This window comes from Oryzias latipes (assembly GCF_053564925.1).
Source record: "Oryzias latipes strain Hd-rR chromosome 1 unlocalized genomic scaffold, Olatipes_Hd-rR_3.1 chr1_Y".
Taxonomy (NCBI): Eukaryota; Metazoa; Chordata; class Actinopteri; order Beloniformes; family Adrianichthyidae; genus Oryzias; species Oryzias latipes.
The window spans coordinates 5047266-5066216 of NW_027616335.1; the positions used below are offsets into that span (position 1 = coordinate 5047266).

The 18951-nt window shown below is 41.7% G+C and overlaps 2 long non-coding RNA genes across 4 annotated transcripts; one reads left to right on the forward strand and one right to left on the reverse strand.

The window, feature by feature from the left end:
* Positions 1 to 162: 162 nt before the first annotated feature.
* On the reverse strand, positions 163 to 17689 carry LOC144990366 (uncharacterized). Of its 3 annotated transcripts, XR_013654353.1 has the most exons (4): positions 16709 to 17689; positions 15807 to 15987; positions 15597 to 15727; positions 15336 to 15421 (listed from the first exon to the last, which is right to left on the reverse strand). It is a non-coding gene; the product is annotated as an uncharacterized LOC144990366 (long non-coding RNA). The 3 variants fall into 3 exon arrangements; XR_013654352.1 differs by lacking the exon at positions 15336 to 15421 and adding an exon at positions 163 to 663 and having other exon boundaries at positions 15597 to 15987; XR_013654351.1 differs by having other exon boundaries at positions 15597 to 15987.
* LOC144990374 (uncharacterized) lies at positions 6850 to 8794 on the forward strand. Its single transcript, XR_013654361.1, has 2 exons — positions 6850 to 6912; positions 7100 to 8794. It is a non-coding gene; the product is annotated as an uncharacterized LOC144990374 (long non-coding RNA).
* Positions 17690 to 18951: the final 1262 nt, after the last annotated feature.

Here is an 18951-nt window from a genome sequence, read left to right on the forward strand (position 1 = left end):
TCAAACCATATCACTTGTTTTAAACAAAAACAAAACAAAAACTTTCATTTTTAAAAGTTTAAATGAAAATCCAAAATGCCAGCCAAATAAAAACCACGAGATTTTCCAGAATTAATAAATACTTCATAATCTAAAATGTAAGACATCAAAATAAATAGAAACATTAAAAAAATGTGATTTAATTTCCTCAATGAAATAATTAATGTTGCACTTTCCAGGGTCTTCCACGTCTCTACTGCTTTACCAACACAAAGGTGTCTGTCCTGGCCCTTTACGCTGACGGTCAGTCCGACACAAGACTGGATTTTCGGTTGACCCGCAGGACCATCGAGCATCTGGGTCGATGGTCCTGAAGCATCAGCTTCGGGTTCCTCACACTCTGGGGGGTCACAGGAGACTGACGTCCTGGTGTTTCTTTTCTGGCTGGCGTGTGGCACATCTTACAGTGTGGTAGCCAGAGTCTTTGACATGACACGGTCCACCGTGAGCGATGTTGTCCACAGGACGGCAGACCGCATCCTCCAGCTGATGAGCAGGGTCACCCAGCTTCCCAGTGGGAATGAACTACCATAAGTCGCCTCTGGATTTTAGCAGCTCGCTTGGTCTTTCTCCTTCCAAAGGGTCACAAGGAGCATTGATGGCTGCCACATAAGAATAAAGGCCCTAAAAGAAAATGCAGCTTGTTATTTTAACAGGAAGCTTTTTTATTCCATTAAAATGCATGCTGTATGTGACTCTAATGCCAAATTTATAGATATTTTTGTTGGGACAACACCAGGAACATGCAGGACGAGCAGAGTCACGTCTGTCTGCAAGGACAAATCTTTGCTTTCCTTTCAGCTCCAACTGTGACACACATGACTCTAGAAGACCAGGATTATTGTTAACATGTATAAAAATAAATATTAACATATAAAACGAAATTCTAAATATGTACATCTGATATTTATATGAAAATCATTTTGAGATTGCTAAAAATAGCTCAGATTTAAATAATACATGTAAATTATTCATTTTTGTTCATACATTTATTAAACAAATTGGAAAAACAATGGCTGCATTACATTTTAGAACAATAATTTCAACTCAAGTAAACTTAACAGACTCTCCTGTCGCTGTTCCTCCCTTCTAGCCCTTTCCTCCTCTCTCTTCTGGGTCTTTAACATAAACCTTTAACCCAGTACGACAACGATTAACCGTTTATTAAAATGAAGTCAAATCTGATCATGTGTCTCTACCCATCTGGCACGAGCTAGCTTGAAAACAAACAGGCTATCTTTCTCCATCCGCAAATGGATGGGATTTTCCTCATCCTCGTCTGTCCCTACATATATGAACACATTTAAAACATGTGTTAATAACTTGTGACTATGGTTAAAAGTCACTGCTTTTTGATGTAATATCTAGCGTTTGTTTTTAGCCTTCGGCGCTAATTCGCGTTAGCGTTAGCTTTAGCATTACTGAAATTGATGAGCTTCAAAACAATCTAGGTTGTTGATTGAGGAATATAACATATTAAACACATCATCTTAAGTATTTACAAATATATTTTACAACAGATACTGGATATTTTTTAATATACTTACACGTTTCGGTGGTTTTCCTTGCGCAACCGGCTGCCATTTTCGAATGATTCAGACGAATGATTATCTCGCGATAATCAGCCAACTTCCGTTTCTACTGAAATGCCTTCCGTTTCTGTCGAAAATTTCAGTAGTGTATGTGAGAGGATTTTCACATGTGTATGTGAGAGCATTTTCACATGTGTATGTGAGAGCATTTTCAGTAGTGTATGTGAGAGGATTTTCACATGTGTATGTGAGAGGATTTTCACATGTGTATGTGAGAGGATTTTCACATGTGTATGTGAGAGGATTTTCACACGTGTATGTGAGAGGATTTTCACATGTGTATGTGAGAGCGTTTTCGATAGTGTATGTGAGAGCATTTTCACATGTGTATGTGAGAGCATTTTCAGTAGTGTATGTGAGAGGATTTTCACATGTGTATGTAAGAGCATTTTCACATGTGTATGTGAGAGCATTTTCAGTAGTGTGTGTAAGAGGATTTTCACATGTGTATGTGAGAGCATTTTCACATGTGTATGTAAGAGCATTTTCACATGTGTATGTGAGAGCATTTTCACATGTGTATGTGAGAGATTTCACATGTGTATGTGAATGAATACATTTTCAGTTGTATGTATACAAGCATTTCACTAGTGTGTGTGAGAGATTTCATATGTGTTTGTGAATGCTAATTCTGAATTATGTCCTACACGGCACCTCATATCACTTGGCCAAAATAACTCCAACACTGAACATCATTTGAATCGCAATGTGTTAAAATAACACTTCAAGAGTGTCACCACCTACTTTCTTGCACAGGGTTTCCGAGGCAGAAGCCCAGGGGCATTGACTCTCTGTAGTGTTAAATTAGCTTGATTTGGGTAACACTGATAAATAACCCCAACACTGAACACCATTATTTGAATCGCAATGTGTTAAAATAACACTTCAAGAGTGGAAATCAACTCTGGTTTGTTTAACCCCGAAATTTCAACTCTCCAGTTTTTGCTGTGTGTGTTTGTCCCAGGGGAGAACTAACTTATTTTTCCTTTTCAAGCAGAGTTGCCACTGCTGTTTTGCTTGTAGTGTTTTTAGTCATTGTTTTTAATGTTTTAACCAACCTTGACACCCTTGCTTTTATCTATTTTTAAACTGTTTTCTGCTCATTTTTAGTTTTAGTATCTTGGTGTCTGGACCTGGCTGAAGGTGGCTGTCTCCTCCTTTTATCCTTATGGTAGCTGGTGGGTGCCATATATAGTATTGTGTAAGGGGGACCCCCCTGTTTTCAGCCCATAAATTAGTGGTGACCTGCTCAGGTGCACCTCTTCTGTTTTGTATTTTCTTTTAATCACTGTTTGGGTTGTGGTGTGTTTTTGTGTGCATTTGGGCCCTGAGCAGGTACTCCTGGTGAGAGTTGGATCAGAGATCTTCCTTGGTGGTGTTTGTGGCTACCCGCCAGTGCAGTGGGGCTGAGGCGATCCTGGAGGCAGCCGCCCTCATGCAGTGTTGGAGTGCGGTCCAACTGTCCGAGTCCATTTTAACTTTCTCTTATGGAATTTGTGTCAAGTTTTTAATAAATTGTATGTATTTAACCTATCAAATCCAGTCTCCATTTGGGGTGCAAATGTAAGAGGGCGTTCGGTGACACGTGCACTGTCAAGGAAAGTAGATGAACTAAGGATCAACAGTCGGCATCTACATGAATACAGGGAGTCATGTATGATCGTGTTGACGGAAACCTGGCTCCGCGAGGAGACACCTGACAGCTGCATTGAACTGGATGGATTCACCTGCGTGAGAGCGGACCGAGATCTCTCTTCTGGCAAATCCAAAGGTGGGGGTATTTGCATATATGTCCGTGATGAATGGTGCAGCCAAATTACAGTAAGAGACAAAATGTGCAGTCCTGACTTGGAAATGCTGTGCCTCTCGTTACGCCCTTTTTATTTACCAAGGGAGTTTGGCAATATTATAGTGTGTGCGGTCTACACCCCTCCGAGTACGAACACATCAGTGGCCACCAGTCAGTTGGCAGACTGTGTGTATAGACGTCTTCAGCACACTCCAGGGGCCCCGGTGTTCCTACTAGGGGACTTTAACCAAGCACGGCTTGAGCATGCTTTACCGGGGTTTCATCAGTATGTTAAATGTGCCACACGTAATGAGAAGGTCCTTGACAAATGCTATGGGAACATTAAAAATGCCTTCAAAGCTAAATCCCTCCCTCCCCTGGCGAACTCTGACCACACAACCATTCATCTTCTACCCACCTACAAAACTGTTCTAAAATCTTCAAAACCTGTCAAGAAATCTGTGACCAACTGGACAGAAGATAGTGTACTGACTCTGAGAGGTTGTTTTTCCTGCACTGACTGGAGTGTTTTTCATGAACTGGAATTGAATGAATCAAATGAAACCATCACTGATTATATTCATTTCTGCATTGATGGTATTGTTCCAAAAGTTGTCAAACATTTCCCCAACAACAAACCTTATGTAACAAAGGAAGTAAAAAGTTGCATAAATCTAAAAAAGCTTGCTTTTAATAATAATGATAATATTGGATTAAAGACAGCTCAAAAGGATTTGGACATTGCTATAAAAAAGTTAGAAACAAACATCGCCTTGACATTGAGAACAGCTTCAATGCCAAAAACACTAAATACCTATGGGACACAATGAAAAAGGTGACAAACATGAATTCTGTCAAAACCATGAATTTAAATCCAGACATGGTTAAATGGTTTTTTTCACTCCTGACTGACAGAACACAACAAGTAAAGCTCAATGGCACATTTTCAAAAGTGTTAAGTTGTAATACTGGGATACCACAGGGGGCAGTGAGTTCACCTTTGCTCTTTCCTCTTTACACTAACAGCTGCCAAGGTAGCCACACCCAAAACAAAATTATAAAGTTCTCTGACGACACAATTATTATCAGTCTCCTTTCCGTTGCAGATAACCCTTTAATTTACTTTGATGAGGTGAAACACTTCAATAAATGGTGCGAGGATCATAGTTTGCTCTTGAACACAACAAAAACCAAAGAAATCATATTTGACCCAAAAGGGGTCACGTCACATAGACCTTTAGCAACTGGAAGCAGTCAGATCGAAGCGGTAAACTCTATAAAATATTTGGGTGTCTGGATTGATAACCAACTGAAATGGACTGTTCATGTAGATTATCTTTGTGGAAAACTCGCCCAAAGACTCTACTGTCTGAGAAGGCTGAGGCTGTTTGGTGTCAGTTCCAAGATACTGATCACAGTTTACAATGCAGTTCTGGAAAGTCTGGCAAGGTACGCAAAGGCAGCATGGTTTGGGGCACTCAGTGTTAAAGATAAAAATCAACTTTACAAGCAACTAAACGTTGCCCTCAAGGTCTGTGGCTGTAGGGATCATCAAACATTGCAAGTCACATATGAGGAAACAACTCTTAAGCTTGCTAGGAAAATAACAAATGACCCTGGTCACTTTCTGTACCCAGAATTTGAGCTTTTACCTTCAGGCAGACGTTTTAGAGCTGTCAAATACAAAACAGTTCGATTCATATCTTCATTTATTCCAGCAGCAGTTACCCTGCTGAACAAGAACTGATTAGCTGTATCTGCAGAGGGAAATCTTTGTAGAGCAGTCGCCTTAGAAATAACCAAACTGTTTTGTGTGAGAACAGTTACTGGATTTTATAAAAAATAATTTTTAGCAATTTGGTTTTTAGGGATCTTATTAAACATTTTACAAATGTTTTACTTTTTTTTCTATTTGTGTTCTCGACTATGTGGGTCAGGCCTTGGGGGGGAATCTGTATACTCTGTTTTTAACTACTATGTAATCGTTTTATGCTCTTTATCATGTATGTGATGTGCGAATGCTGAAATATGTTGTAACAGTTTGCAGCTCTGTGGCCTAAAACAAATTTCCTCTCTGAGGACAATAAAGTTTACTTTACTTTAATGATCACCTGAACCAATCTGGCAACCCAGATAATGACGTTAAGCCACTCTTCAACGATTGGTCAACATCACTGCATCTGAGCCTGGCACAGTATGCATTTACGAGCGCATTTTGTTTCAATAAAGTTGGGGAAAAGAAAAAAAACGAGCGAAATTTGTCCCTCTGATCAAAGCGACAACAAGAGAACATCATGCCACAGAGACTTTATCCATCAGGAGCTGAAAAAAGAATAAGAACTTCAACATCAATCACAAGGTAAGTTTGGAGGATGTTGGGGCCATAATTTTTACATTATCCAGTATTTCTGTGCAGCTGCGCAATTTACGTAAATACTAATCAAACCCAGGTGAAGTTTGCACAAACGACCCCTGTCGTAAATTTCCAATGGAAATCTCGAAAAATAATTCTGATACCCAAGTTTCCAAGATGAGGTCGGACATGACCTTCCAAAACGGCGAAGAGTAGAGAAGAGTAAACAATGACAACGGCGATGGCTGATAAATGTTTTAACTCATGTTATAATATTGTTTCATTGTTTTGCTAACACATAAGTGCGTTCTGCATTTTCTGGTTATGTCAGTATAAAAACTGCTGTTTATCTGTTATAGCAGGTCAGGTAGTCTGACTTTTTCAACAATGTGCCTTAAAATCTTGCATTGGCATGTAATATGGAGAATCAAAACTGCCAGATACAAATAGAAAATAAAGGTTCTAATTTATAAATGACAAACAAAAGAAATGTACTCATTTTCAAATTATGAACATACAAAATAATAGACAAAGAAGTGTATAAGTGCTTATATTTCCACTTATACTCAAATTATTGTTCACATTTATTATTTATAAATGGGTACATTTTTTCTTATTTGTATTTTGCAGTTTTGGTTTTACATAATGATGTTTTGCACAGTTCCGTCTCAGCCGACAGTTTCTTCTGCTCTCAAAAAGTATTAAAAAGTATTGGAGGTGGTGCAGCGTCCACATCCCAAGATGTTCCTGACTTCACTGTAGATGGAATCTCAGGTCATTTTAATAGCTTGTAAAGTAATTTAAAAAACAGTGTCTGCATAAGCCCTTTTTTTCATAATACGCAGCTGAAGAGTATGGAGTCCCAAGTTGTTCATAATTAAATAAATAAATATGACCTTGTGCAAATATGGAATCAGACAATAAATCTCTCATTAATATATAAAAAGATCATGAAATTGTGAAAAACCTGCACACAGATTTTAAATGAGCCACTAAACTATTAGTAGTATTCTGCTATAGTTATTTTATTAGCTTTATCATTGCTTATTGTATAATAATAATTATTGTTTTTTTTGCTGCAGAAGAAACTCCTGTCACCACATCTTCGATTAAAAGAGAAAACGTTGATGCTGCTGCTGGTAAGTTCAAATCTACCCAATATGGAACCTAAATCTAACTTATTGTTTCATTATTACTTAAAAGCAAGTCATACATGTGCGCGCACACAAACAAAAGTGAAGGCACTTCTTTCCAACATTCTGCTTCTAGCATCACAGCAACTTTTCACTGTTTGCTTTTGTTGATGTTCTGTCTCTTATGTTCCAGAGGCTCCAAGAGAGGCGTGTATGGAAGAGGAGCTGACTGGATCCAAAATTCCACCAACCTCAAATCCAATTGATCCAACCACACTCTCTGATCCAGAAAGAATGGATTTGGTGCAAGGTCCTTTTCAGACTGATAAAGACTCTGACTTTCCAAAATCCCCATCATTGAGCTTGTCTATGAAGACTCTCATTCATCCAGGTTGGTTCCATTGTAGTAGTTTTAGGGGATGTCATCTGGACTTGGTTTTAAAGTTGGAAGACGTTTCACCTCTTATCCAAGAGGCTTTGTCAATTCTGAAATAGCTGGTCTAAGAGCTGGTATATATGCGCTCATGGGGGAGGAGTCAGACCTAAAACTGGAGGTGTTGTCCACTTAGCCTACGTAGTTTTGGGTCGTTAATAGTCCTTTGTCCTCAGCTGGGGGTTGGGGAGTCAGTGACTCCCTCTCCAAATGGTCGTCTCTTTCAGCGGTTAACGACTCAGGTGGAACTGGTTTGGTTTGTTTAGGTTTCAAAACACTGCCGTAGATGGATGGAAGAATAAACCTGAGACCACCATTCTTATTAAGCTCATTGAGCTGTTCTTCTTTTTTTTGGATTGTTTTATCGTTATTTGATTTTTTATAAAGTTGCTGTTTTTATTAAGTTGGAGTTTTGTGAATGTCATTTGTTAAGTGCCTAATGTTACATTGAAAAAAATATATATATATATATATTAATATATATATATTTACATTTGTCATTCATATTTTTTTTCTTTTCACTTTTAAAATTGGTTTGGCATCACTTAATGTGCATCCAACATGCAAGCAATAAACATATTCAATTCTTCAGCAGCAACAATAATACATTCACAAAATTTCTCATTTATATTACAACAACAGTTGCGTTTTGTTGGTGCTGCTGATCAGTTAGAGGGCCCACAAATTAAATTTCGCTTAGGGCCCCCGGAAGACCAGGGCCGGCCCTGATTGTTATTATTTTGACCAAACCAGTCAGAAGTTTTGCTGCAGCTTTGCAACTGATGTTTCCACCAACAAAGCAAAACTGATGTTCCACTTTGCTTTCTTTAGTTCTGCAAATTTGAATAAAAATCTACTGCCTAATCAGCAAATAAAATGATTCAATTTATCTGCAGGGCTCCTCAAAGGTCAATAATTGCATCTAAACTATGAAAACTGTGTCTAAATTTAAGACTGAAAAATTTTTTGTCATAAAAAAGAGATTAAAAAAAAGTTAAGCTCTTTCTGGATTTAAATTGAGATTTTTTTCTTCTGTAGAAACCCAAATATGTTCTAAAAGAGCAGATGAAAAAAATCAGGTTGGCTAAGCTTCATTTTAGTAATAAGATTGCCTAATATTCACTAAAGTTAGATAAATCTATGCAATAGTTATGAATCAGTCTGTGATTTTGCTGCAATAGTCAATGAAACTTAGTGTCTAACTGTCTCCAGCTGACCATGGCTAAATTCAAAAACACCAACTGCAGTTCAATATTTGGAACGATATGAAAATGGGATTATATTGCCCCCTGGTGGCAGCAAAAGGTACCCGCATATTTATTCATAGAATTAAAAAAAGAAACATTTGCTATTGGATAAATTTATTGAACAAAATAGAATATTTAAACGTCCGTACTTTTACAAATATCTGTATAAAAAAGAGCATGATTTATGAAAAATAAATATTTCTGTGCAAATCCTGAGTACTTTTAACCTTGCTAGAAAAATAGATATCATACCTGAGGTCCAATGTCATCACAATGTTAGGGATGAAGCTTTTCTATAGCAAAGCCTTTAGTCATATTGATTCACTTCTCACAAGAAATATTTGTTTTGATTACAATTTTTTTACAGTTTTTCTAATTTTACTTGAAACAGAAATTACATTCTCAAGACAACATGGACAAACCTCCAAACCACTCTGCAACTGTTCACAACAGAATGGCATTTCTCATTAGTTTCATCAAATTGCAAATGTCTTAGTACATGATTCAATGTCTCAGTACATCTTTCAAATGATTAAGTACAGGTAGCCTTCATTTAGCACAGATTCCAAGTGAATAGATCTTGTTGATCTAAACTGATTGTTGATTCTCAGTCTAATGGTTGTTCACTCCAAAATGAGTCAGCATCATTTCATTGTGTAAGTCATCACATGCACAACAGTCTGTTCAACAGTCAAAATCAGTGAAGAACATAATACCATGAATATGATATATGAATCACTTGGAACATTTGATACATTTATTACAGCAATTGACAGTCAGGTGAAACTAGAACTTGACTAGCGAAGGAGGATGTCCCAGGCCAGCGAGGGGGGAATATAACTACTATGTGTGCTGCCATATGGTGTGGACACCCGTGCTCACTAGTTTTCTCTTTCGGGTGTTGTTCATAAGGCGCTTGACACGAAAACAAAGTGGCGCATTACCGCCACCACCTGGCCTGGAGGCAAACTAGCCACAGGAGTTGCAAGCCAGTTGCCTCTGTGCCGGTCCCAAGCCCGGATAAATAGAGAGGGTTGCGTCAGGAAGGGCATCCGGCGTAAAAATTGCCAAAATAACCATGCGAATCATCCACAACACTTTAGACATACCGGATCGGTCGAGGCCCGGGTTAACAACGACCGCCACCGATGCTGTTAACCTACAGGGTGTCGGTGGAAATTTGACTACTGTTGGTCGAAGAAAGAGGGGAGGCAGAAGGGTCCGTGGCCAGAGAGAGAAGGGAAAAGGCAGGAACATAGGTTTGAGAATAGGGAATCTTTTTTTTTTTTTTTTTTTTTAAACTTGTCCTGTCCAACAGCTAGGCAAACAGATGAGAGCTGAGGGCCTCTTGTGTTGGACATATTTTATTTTAACAAGAGGGGTTATTCATCTTCAGACAAACCAAAGGTATGTCTGAATAAACCCCTTTTGTAATTGAGGCCAAACTTTATTAATTTCAATCATGTTTGAAAATCTTTGGTGTTGGACCGGATGGAAAAGGAAAGAAGAGAGAGAGGGACGTTAGAGAGAGGGGGGGGGGGGGGGGGGGTAGGAGGGTGATAATAGGAGGGGAAGGGGGGTAAGACCATGAAGCAGCATAGAGACAGGTTTACTGGTTGTTTATCATTACGGTACGGTTCAAATGTAGTACAAAAAGGGCGGGGCCTGTTCACACACACTCAAATATTATCAACACACCTGCTAGCTGCAAAAATGTCCACATGTCAACATGTACACAAAACAGATAGTGTTCACGAACGCATACCTATGCCTTTAAACCAACCAGTGTGAAATCTTTCATTCATTCAATCATGCAAACTATTAGTGCAAAGGTGAGCTAACACCTGTGCTCAAGTGAGTGTTTATGTTCTTCTAAAATGGATGGTGGAATGTGAAAAGAAGGAGGAGGAGCGCCCAGCCACCCCCACACCCAGACCCCCGCCGCAGCAGCAGCGGCAGCCGGAATTCCCCCAACGCCATACGGGAACAGGCAGGGAACAACTGCCCCCCGGGCGACCAAGACCGCCACCCAGGCCAGGGCCAGCAGGACCGCCGCGAGGCCCCCAGAGCCAGAGAGCAGGGAGGCGCGGAGGGAAAGAGAGCGCCGCCCCAGCCCAGCCAGGAAAGCAGCCCCCCCGCCGCGCCGGAAGAGCCCAACGCAGGGCCCCACCGGAGAGGGACGCCCACAGCCCCAGACGAGCACCCCACCACCACCCAGGAGTTCCGGGCATTCCCCCGCCCCGACCCCAGGTACGAGCCAGGACCCCCCAAGGGAGACCCGCTCCGCACTCCAGGCAGCCACCCACCCGGCCCACGGTTGGTCCAGGTAGGAGCAAGGCAGGGGCCCGCCGCCCCCGCCCAGGAGGGGGGTACCCCGGGGAAAAAAGGGCGGCCCACAAGGGGTGTTATAAATATGGCCCGACCAGGCTCGGCCATGTTGGAAGTTTGGCGGGGCCCAGCGCCCAGGGGCAAGGACCAGGACCCACCCCCCAGGGACACGAACACCCCCGGCTCAGGTGTAATATGAACCCCCCCAACGTGCGGAGAGAGCACCGCCGGGCCCAGGGAGCCGGCACCCAAGGGACACGGCCGCCATCGCCAAGGGGCCAGGGAGCCGGCACCAGGGAAGGGGTAGGGGACAGATGGACCCAGGTCCCACCTTCCTTGTAAAATGTGTGTGCGTGTATGGGTGTTTGAGAGGGTGTTTATAGGGAATCTTAACGTTGGCACAATGACAGGGAAAGGCAGAGAGCTGGCAGACATGATGGAGAGAAGGAAGGTAGATGTACTGTGTGTGCAGGAGACAAGGTGGAAGGGCAGCAAGGCACGTAGTATTGGAGGAGGATACAAACTGTTCTATCATGGTGTTGATAGGAAGAGAAACGGGGTAGGTGTGATTCTGAAGGGGGAGTTTGTAAACAGTGTTCTAGAGGTGAAAAGAGTCTCAGACAGGATGATGAGCCTAAAGTTAGAAATTGAAGGGGTGATGGTGAATGTAGTCAGTGGGTATGCGCCACAGGTTGGCTGTGAGTTAGAAGTGAAGGAGAGATTCTGGAGTGAGTTGGATGAGGTCATAGAGAGTATCCCCAGAGGAGAGAGAGTTGTTATTGGAGCAGACTTTAATGGACATGTTGGTGAGGGCAATAGAGGTGATGAGGAGGTGATGGGCAGGTTTGGTGTGAAGGAAAGGAATCTGGAGGGACAGATGGTGGTGGACTTTGCGAAGAGGATGGAAATGGCTGTAGTCAACACTTACTCCCAGAAGAGAGAGGAACATAGAGTGACATACAGAAGTGGAGGTAGGAGTACTCAGGTGGACTACATCCTATGCAGACGAGGTCATTTGAGAGAGGTTATTGACTGCAAAGTGGTGGTAGGAGAGAGTGTAGCCAGACAGCACCGCATGGTGGTGTGTAAGATGACTCTGGAGGTCAGGAAGAAGAAGAGAGGGAAAACAGAAAAGAAGACCAAGTGATGGAAGCTACAGAATGAAGAAACTTGTGAGGAATTTAGGCAGAAGTTGAGACAGGTCCTAGGTGGTCAGGATGAGCTTCCAGATGACTGGGAAACTACAGCAGAGATTATCAGGGAAACAGGTAGGAAGGTGCTAGGTGTGTCATCTGGAAAGAGGAAAGACGGTAAAGACACTTGGTGGTGGAATGAGGAAGTACAGGAATGCGTCCAGAGGAAGAGGTTGGCTAAAAGGAAGTGGGATGTAGAAAGGACTGAGGAAGGTAGACAGGAGTACAAGGAAGCGCAGCGTAGAGTGAAAAGAGAGGTGGCAAAGGCCAAACAGAAAGCTTACGATGAGCTATATGACAGGTTAGACACAAAGGAAGGAGAAAAGGACTTGTACAGGCTAGCCAGACAGAGAGACAGAGATGGGAAGGACGTGCAACAGATAAGGGTGATTAAGGACAGAGATGGAAAGGTGCTAACAACTCAGGAGAGTGTACAGAAAAGATGGAAGGAGTATTTTGAGGAGCTGATGAACGTGGAAAATGACAGGGAAAGAAGGGAGGAAGATGTGGTTGTTGTGGAGCAGGAAGTAGCAGAGATTGGAAAGGATGAGGTTAGGAAGGCTCTGAAAAGGATGAAGAGCGGAAAGGCCGTTGGTCCTGATGACCTGCCTGTGGAGGTATGGAAGTGCTTAGGAGAGACAGCAGTGGAATATCTAACGAGGTTGTTCAATAGGATTTTAGAGAGTGAGAAGATGCCTGAGGAATGGAGGAGAAGCGTTCTGGTTCCGATCTTTAAGAACAAGGGTGACACGCAGAACTGCAGCAACTATAGAGGAATAAAGTTGATGAGCCACACAATGAAGCTGTGGGAAAGAGTAGTGGAAGCCAGGCTTAGGAAGAAGGTGGAGATTTGTGAGCAGCAGTATGGTTTCATGCCCCGTAAGAGCACCACTGATGCCATTTTTGCTTTGAGAATGTTGATGGAAAAGTACAGAGAAGGTCAGAAGGAGCTGCATTGTGTGTTCGTAGATTTAGAGAAGGCGTATGACAGGGTGCCGAGGGAGGAGCTGTGGTACTGTATGAGGTCGTCTGGAGTGGCAGAGAAGTATGTCAGAGTAGTTCAGGACATGTATGAGAGAAGTATGACGGTGGTGAGATGTGCTGTAGGTCAGACAGAGGAGTTCAAGGTGGAGGTGGGACTACACCAAGGATCAGCTTTGAGTCCTTTTTTGTTTGCTATGCTGATGGACAGGCTGACAGACGAGGTAAGACAGGAATCTCCCTGGACAATGATGTTTGCGGATGACATTGTAATTTGCAGTGAGAGTAGAGAGCAGGTGGAGGAACAGCTAGAGAGGTGGAGGTTTGCTCTGGAGAGGAAGAGGCATGAAGGTCAGTTGTAGTAAGACAGAATACATGTGTCTGAACGAGAGGGATCAAGGTAGAAGCGTTAGGTTACAGGGGGCTGAGGTGAAGAAGGTGCAGGAGTTTAAGTACTTGGGGTCAACAGTTCAGTGTGATGGGGAGTGTGGAAAAGAGGTGAAGAGGCGAGTGCAGGCAGGTTGGAGCGGGTGGAGGAAAGTGTCAGGAGTGTTGTGTGACAGAAGAGTGCCAGCAAGACTCAAAGGAAAGGTGTACAAGACAGTGGTGAGACCAGCTCTGCTCTATGGGTTAGAGACGGTAGCAGTGAGACAGAGACAAGAGGCTGAGATGGAGGTAGCGGAGATGAAGATGTTGAGGTTCTCCTTAGGAGTGACCAGGTTAGACAGGATAAGGAACGAGTACATCAGAGGGACGGCTCATGTTGCCTGTGTTAGCGACAAAGTCAGAGAAGCCAGACTGAGATGGTTTGGACATGTTCAGAGGAGAAATAGTGGATATATTGGTAGAAGGATGTTGGAGATGGAGCTGCCTGGCAGGAGGGCAAGAGGACGGCCAAAGAGGAGATATATGGAAGTCTTAACAGAGGACATGAAGTTGGCTAATGTTAGGGTAGAAGATGTCCATGATAGAGTGAGGTGGAAAAGGATGATTTGCTGTGGCGACCCCTGATGGGAAAAGCCGAAAGAGAAAGAAAGAAGACCTGGCCTGGAGGCAAACTACTTCTATTTAACGCGGCGAATGACACCTATTTGTCAGAGTAAAAACATAATAAATATGAACATTTTACGAAGACTATTTATGAATCTGCTGTGTTCTGATCATGGAAAATGTGGCAGATTTATAAATAATAAAATTACAAACATGGTGTAGATTTGATGTATTCGTTCATAAATACACCCCCATGTTATTACTCCATGGCAGTATTTATTTTTGTGCCGCTGAAAGATTAACAGGCTCTTGCGAGGAGGAATTTTTTTCTGTCGTTTTTTCTTCCACCTTACTGAAAATGGCTTTGAATATGAATCTGTCCCTGTTCCTAGCAATAATTCAACCGTTTTTCGTGAGATCAAACCAAAAACGAGCAGATATGCAGCATCACAGGGCAGCAAGGAGAAGCAGACGTCTCAGAAGATTTCCTCTGGATGCCCTGGCCAGACATGAACAACCTGTGAGTTAAACTTTAATTTTTTTTTTTTTTTTTGTTGAACTTAAGCATTTGTTACTAATTTTGCTCAAGGTTACACAGTCTGCTGGGTAAGACTTAACATTATTTTTCAATACTGGATTATGAGTTGTATAGTCTAACTACATGAAACACTTGTGAGTTCAAAGTGTAGTATTTTTTATTCAGAGTCAAACCATATCACTTGTTTAAAACCAAAATACTTTAATTTTTAAATATTTATATAAAAATCCAAAAACCCAGCCAAAAAAAAACACAAGATTTTCCAGCATTCATAAATACTTCATAAACTAAAATGTAAGACATCAAAATAAAATGAAACATTCAAACAATCAGATTTAATTTTCTCAATGAAATAATTATTGTTCCATTTTACAGGGTCTTCCACATCTCTACTATTTTGCCAACATAAAGGTTTCTGTCCTGGCCCTTTACGCTGACGCTCAGTCCGACACAAGACCAGACTTTCGGTTGACCCACAGGACCATCAAGCATCTGGTGGAGCAGCTTCGGGTTCCTCACACTCTGGGGGGACAAGAGACTGAGGTCTTGGTATTTCTTTTCTGGCTGGCGTGCGGAACATCTTAAGGTGTGATAGCCAGGGCCTTTGACATGCCACGGTCCACTGTGAGCGACGTTGTCCACAGGACGGCAGACCGCATCCTCCAGCTGATGAGCAGGGTCATCCAGCTTCCCAGTGGGAATGAACTACCATTAGTCGCCTCTGGTTTTATAGCAGCTTGCTTGGTCTTCCACCTTCCAAAAGGTTGTGGGGAACATCGATGGCTGCCACTGAAGAATAAAGATCCTAAAAGAAAATGCAGCTTGTTATTTTAACAGGAAGCTTTTTTATTCAATTCAACTGCAGGCTGTATGTGATTCTAATGCCAAATTTATAGATGTTTTTGTTGGGAATCAAGGATCAATCCATGATTCACAGGTTCTACGTAAAAGCCCAATTTATGTAAATCAAACATACCCACCTGAAGGATCCTTTTGGGTGATGGTGGGTATCCCTGCATTGCTCATCCCATCACGCTGCTGACACCCTACAGGGAACCCATGAGGAATGCGGTTCAGGCCCATTACAACCAGCACCACGCCAAGGCATGCTCTGTGGTGGAGAGAGGATTTGGCATTATGAAGATGAGGAGGAGAGCAATATTTCTGGGGGCACTGGAAGTAAAACCAACCTTTGCAATGAAAATCATTGCCTGCAGTTCAGTTCTGCACAATCTGTGCATCAGAGAAGGGGACTGCTGGGAGCCACAGATGTTGAGCCACACCAGGAACCAGTGGGACGGGTAAAGTGGCGTCCGTCTGCGAGGACAAATCTCTGCTTTCCTTTCAGCTCCAACTGTGACACACATGACTCTAGAAGACCAGGATTATTGTTAACAATAATAAAATAAATGTTAACATATAAAACGAAATTGTAAATATGTACATCTGATATTTATATGAAAATCCTTTTGAGATTGTTAAAAATGGCTCCGATTTAAATAATACATGTAAATAATTCATTTTTGTTCCTGCATTTATTAAACAAATTGCAAAAACAACGACGACGTTACATTTTGTGAACAATATTTTAAACTCAGGTAAGCTTAACAGACTCTCCTGTCACTCTTTGTCCCTTCTTGCTCTCTCCTCCTCTCCTCTTTCAACAACAACCTTTACCCCAACATGACAACGATTATAGTTTAATGATAAATAAATACAAATCTGATCAAGTGTCTCTACTCCCATCCGGCACGAGCTTGACTGAAGACAAACAGGCTATCTTTCTCCATCCACATATGGATCAGATTTTCCTCATCCTCGTCAGTCCCTACATATATAAACACATTTTAAAAATGTGTTAATAACTTATGACTACGGTTAGAACTCACTGCTTTTTGATGTACTATCAACAGCGTTTGTTTTTAGCCTTCGATTCTAATTCGCGTTAGCGTTAGCTTTAGCATTACCGAAATTGATGAGCTTCTAAACATTGTAGGTTGTCGATTGAGGAATATAACATATTAAACACATCATCTTACGTATTTACAAATATATTTTACAACAGATACTTGATACTTTTAAATATACTTACATTTTTAAGTCCTCTTTCTCGCGCAACCGTCCGCCATCTTTGAATAATTCAAACGCAATACATTCTGGTAAAAACGCAGTGCATTCTGGACAATATTCGCCGATCGAGTGAGCATCGATCCACACTGGTTTTTCGTAGAGAATTCTGGGAAATTTCTAGTGCACACGATTTTTGAACTGTAAATTCAGACAGCACTACAAAATGGCGACCGCACTATATAGTGCACTATATAGGGGTTGAGTAAGAGTGTTGTGAACTGAAGTGACTCCCATGCTGTTTGGGCTGTTTGTGAGTGCTTGAATAAATGCACTTATCACTACTAAGGAAATTATGTCTCTGCTGCTCTTAATTTATCTCTGAGCCTGTCCAGGGTTGTGCGGTGTGTGAGGCACGGACAGCTCTGCAAAGAAGCCTCTCGATAAGCGATCTGGCTGCTGCTGCCCAGGCTGGGTGACTGTCCAGCTTGGTCTTTACAATATTAAACTTCAACATTTCTGTCAACGGAGACTTGCGTCATAGCTTACGACACATGTTTCTACCAACAGGGCTTGTTTTTTTTTTACTTTTAGCGGACCGCTAAACAAGTGGCTGATGGAAATGATCCACCGTCAGTTCCGTGCATTGCTTGATGAAGTTGAAAGCGAATATTCTGATCTCCTGCTACACAACACAGTCCGGTAGTTGTCCAGGGGGGACGTTTTGCGTCACTTTGTCGTCTGTTTAGAACACGTGAAAACATTCCTGAAAGCAAAGACCTGAACTACACACAACTGGAAGATGCTGAGTGTCTGGAAAAGCTGCACTTGGTGGATATGACTGACAGGCCACCTAACTCAAACTCAAACTCAAACTTTATTTATTTATATAGCGCCTTTCATTTTGGTTAAAAACACAAAGCGCTTAACATAAAAACAGATAAAACAGTCATAAAAAATGAAAGTTGTTCAAAACAGAAAACAAAGGACAATCCCACAAAGAAGGTGCCCCTCCCTCACCACCCCCCGCCCCCATCCCCACCCACCCAGTTACCCCAGTAGAACAGTGAACAGAAACAAATAACTGCAGTTGAAGAAGGTCTGGCTTGGTACTGCTGTGAGGAAACGATATCATGGGGATCCATTCATTCCAAGGCCCAGCCGGACCACAGGGGCCATTACCGCAGCGCCCGCCCAACACAGGGCAGCCCAGGGCCCCATCCATGGCTATTAGACCACAGAGTGGGACCCCAGCCCGCCCAACCAGAACGGGCACCACAGCAACGGCACGCCCTACAGGTCAAGCTGGTGGTGCCCAAGAACGATGGATCCCCCAGAGGAAACACTGGAATAAGAAACATCAGAATAAAAAATAAAAATGATCATAAAATAACAACAATAAAAATAGAAAAAGATAAAAAAATAAAATAAGATATAAGAATGTTAGTAATTAAAAAATAAAAAACGTCAGTGATTAAACATAACCTAAGTATCATTGGTAAAATAACAATAAAAAGAATTGCATATTAGAAACAAAGATAATAATAGTCCTTACAAGAAAATAAATAAATAAATAGATAAATAAATAAATAAATAAATATGTAAATAAATACCTCAATTAATAAATAGATGAATAATAAAAGACATAAGGAATGATCAAAGTCATATAAAAGCCAGACTAACAAGGTGGGTCTTGAGCCTCTTCTTAAAAACCTCTACAGTCTCTGCGGCCCTGAGGTTCTCCGGCAGGCCGTTCCACAGGCGAGGACCATAATGGCAGAATGAAGCCTCACCATGTGTCTTGGTCCTTACCTTAGGGACAACTAAGAGGCCAGTGCCAGAGGACCTCAGGGTCCGCGAGGGTTCGTATTTTAAAATAATATCATTTAAATAAGAGGGCCCAAGACCATAAAAACATTTATAAACCATTAAAAGAACTTTAAAATCAATCCTGAAACGCACAGGGAGCCAATGCAGCGATCTTAAAACCGGTGTAATGTGTTCCCGCCCTCTGGTTCTCGTCAGAATTCGTGCCGCTGAGTTCTGTAGAAGTTGTAGATTTGAGATCGACTTTTTGGGTAAACCAGAGAGCAGGGCATTACAGTAATCTAAATGACTGAAAATAAAAGCATGCATTAGCATCTCTGTGCTGGCAAGAGAGAGGAACGGGTGGACTCTGGCAATGTTTTTGAGATGATAAAATCCTATTTTCACAATGTTTCTGATGTGAGGAGTAAAATTCAGCTCAGAGTCAAAAAGAACGCCCAG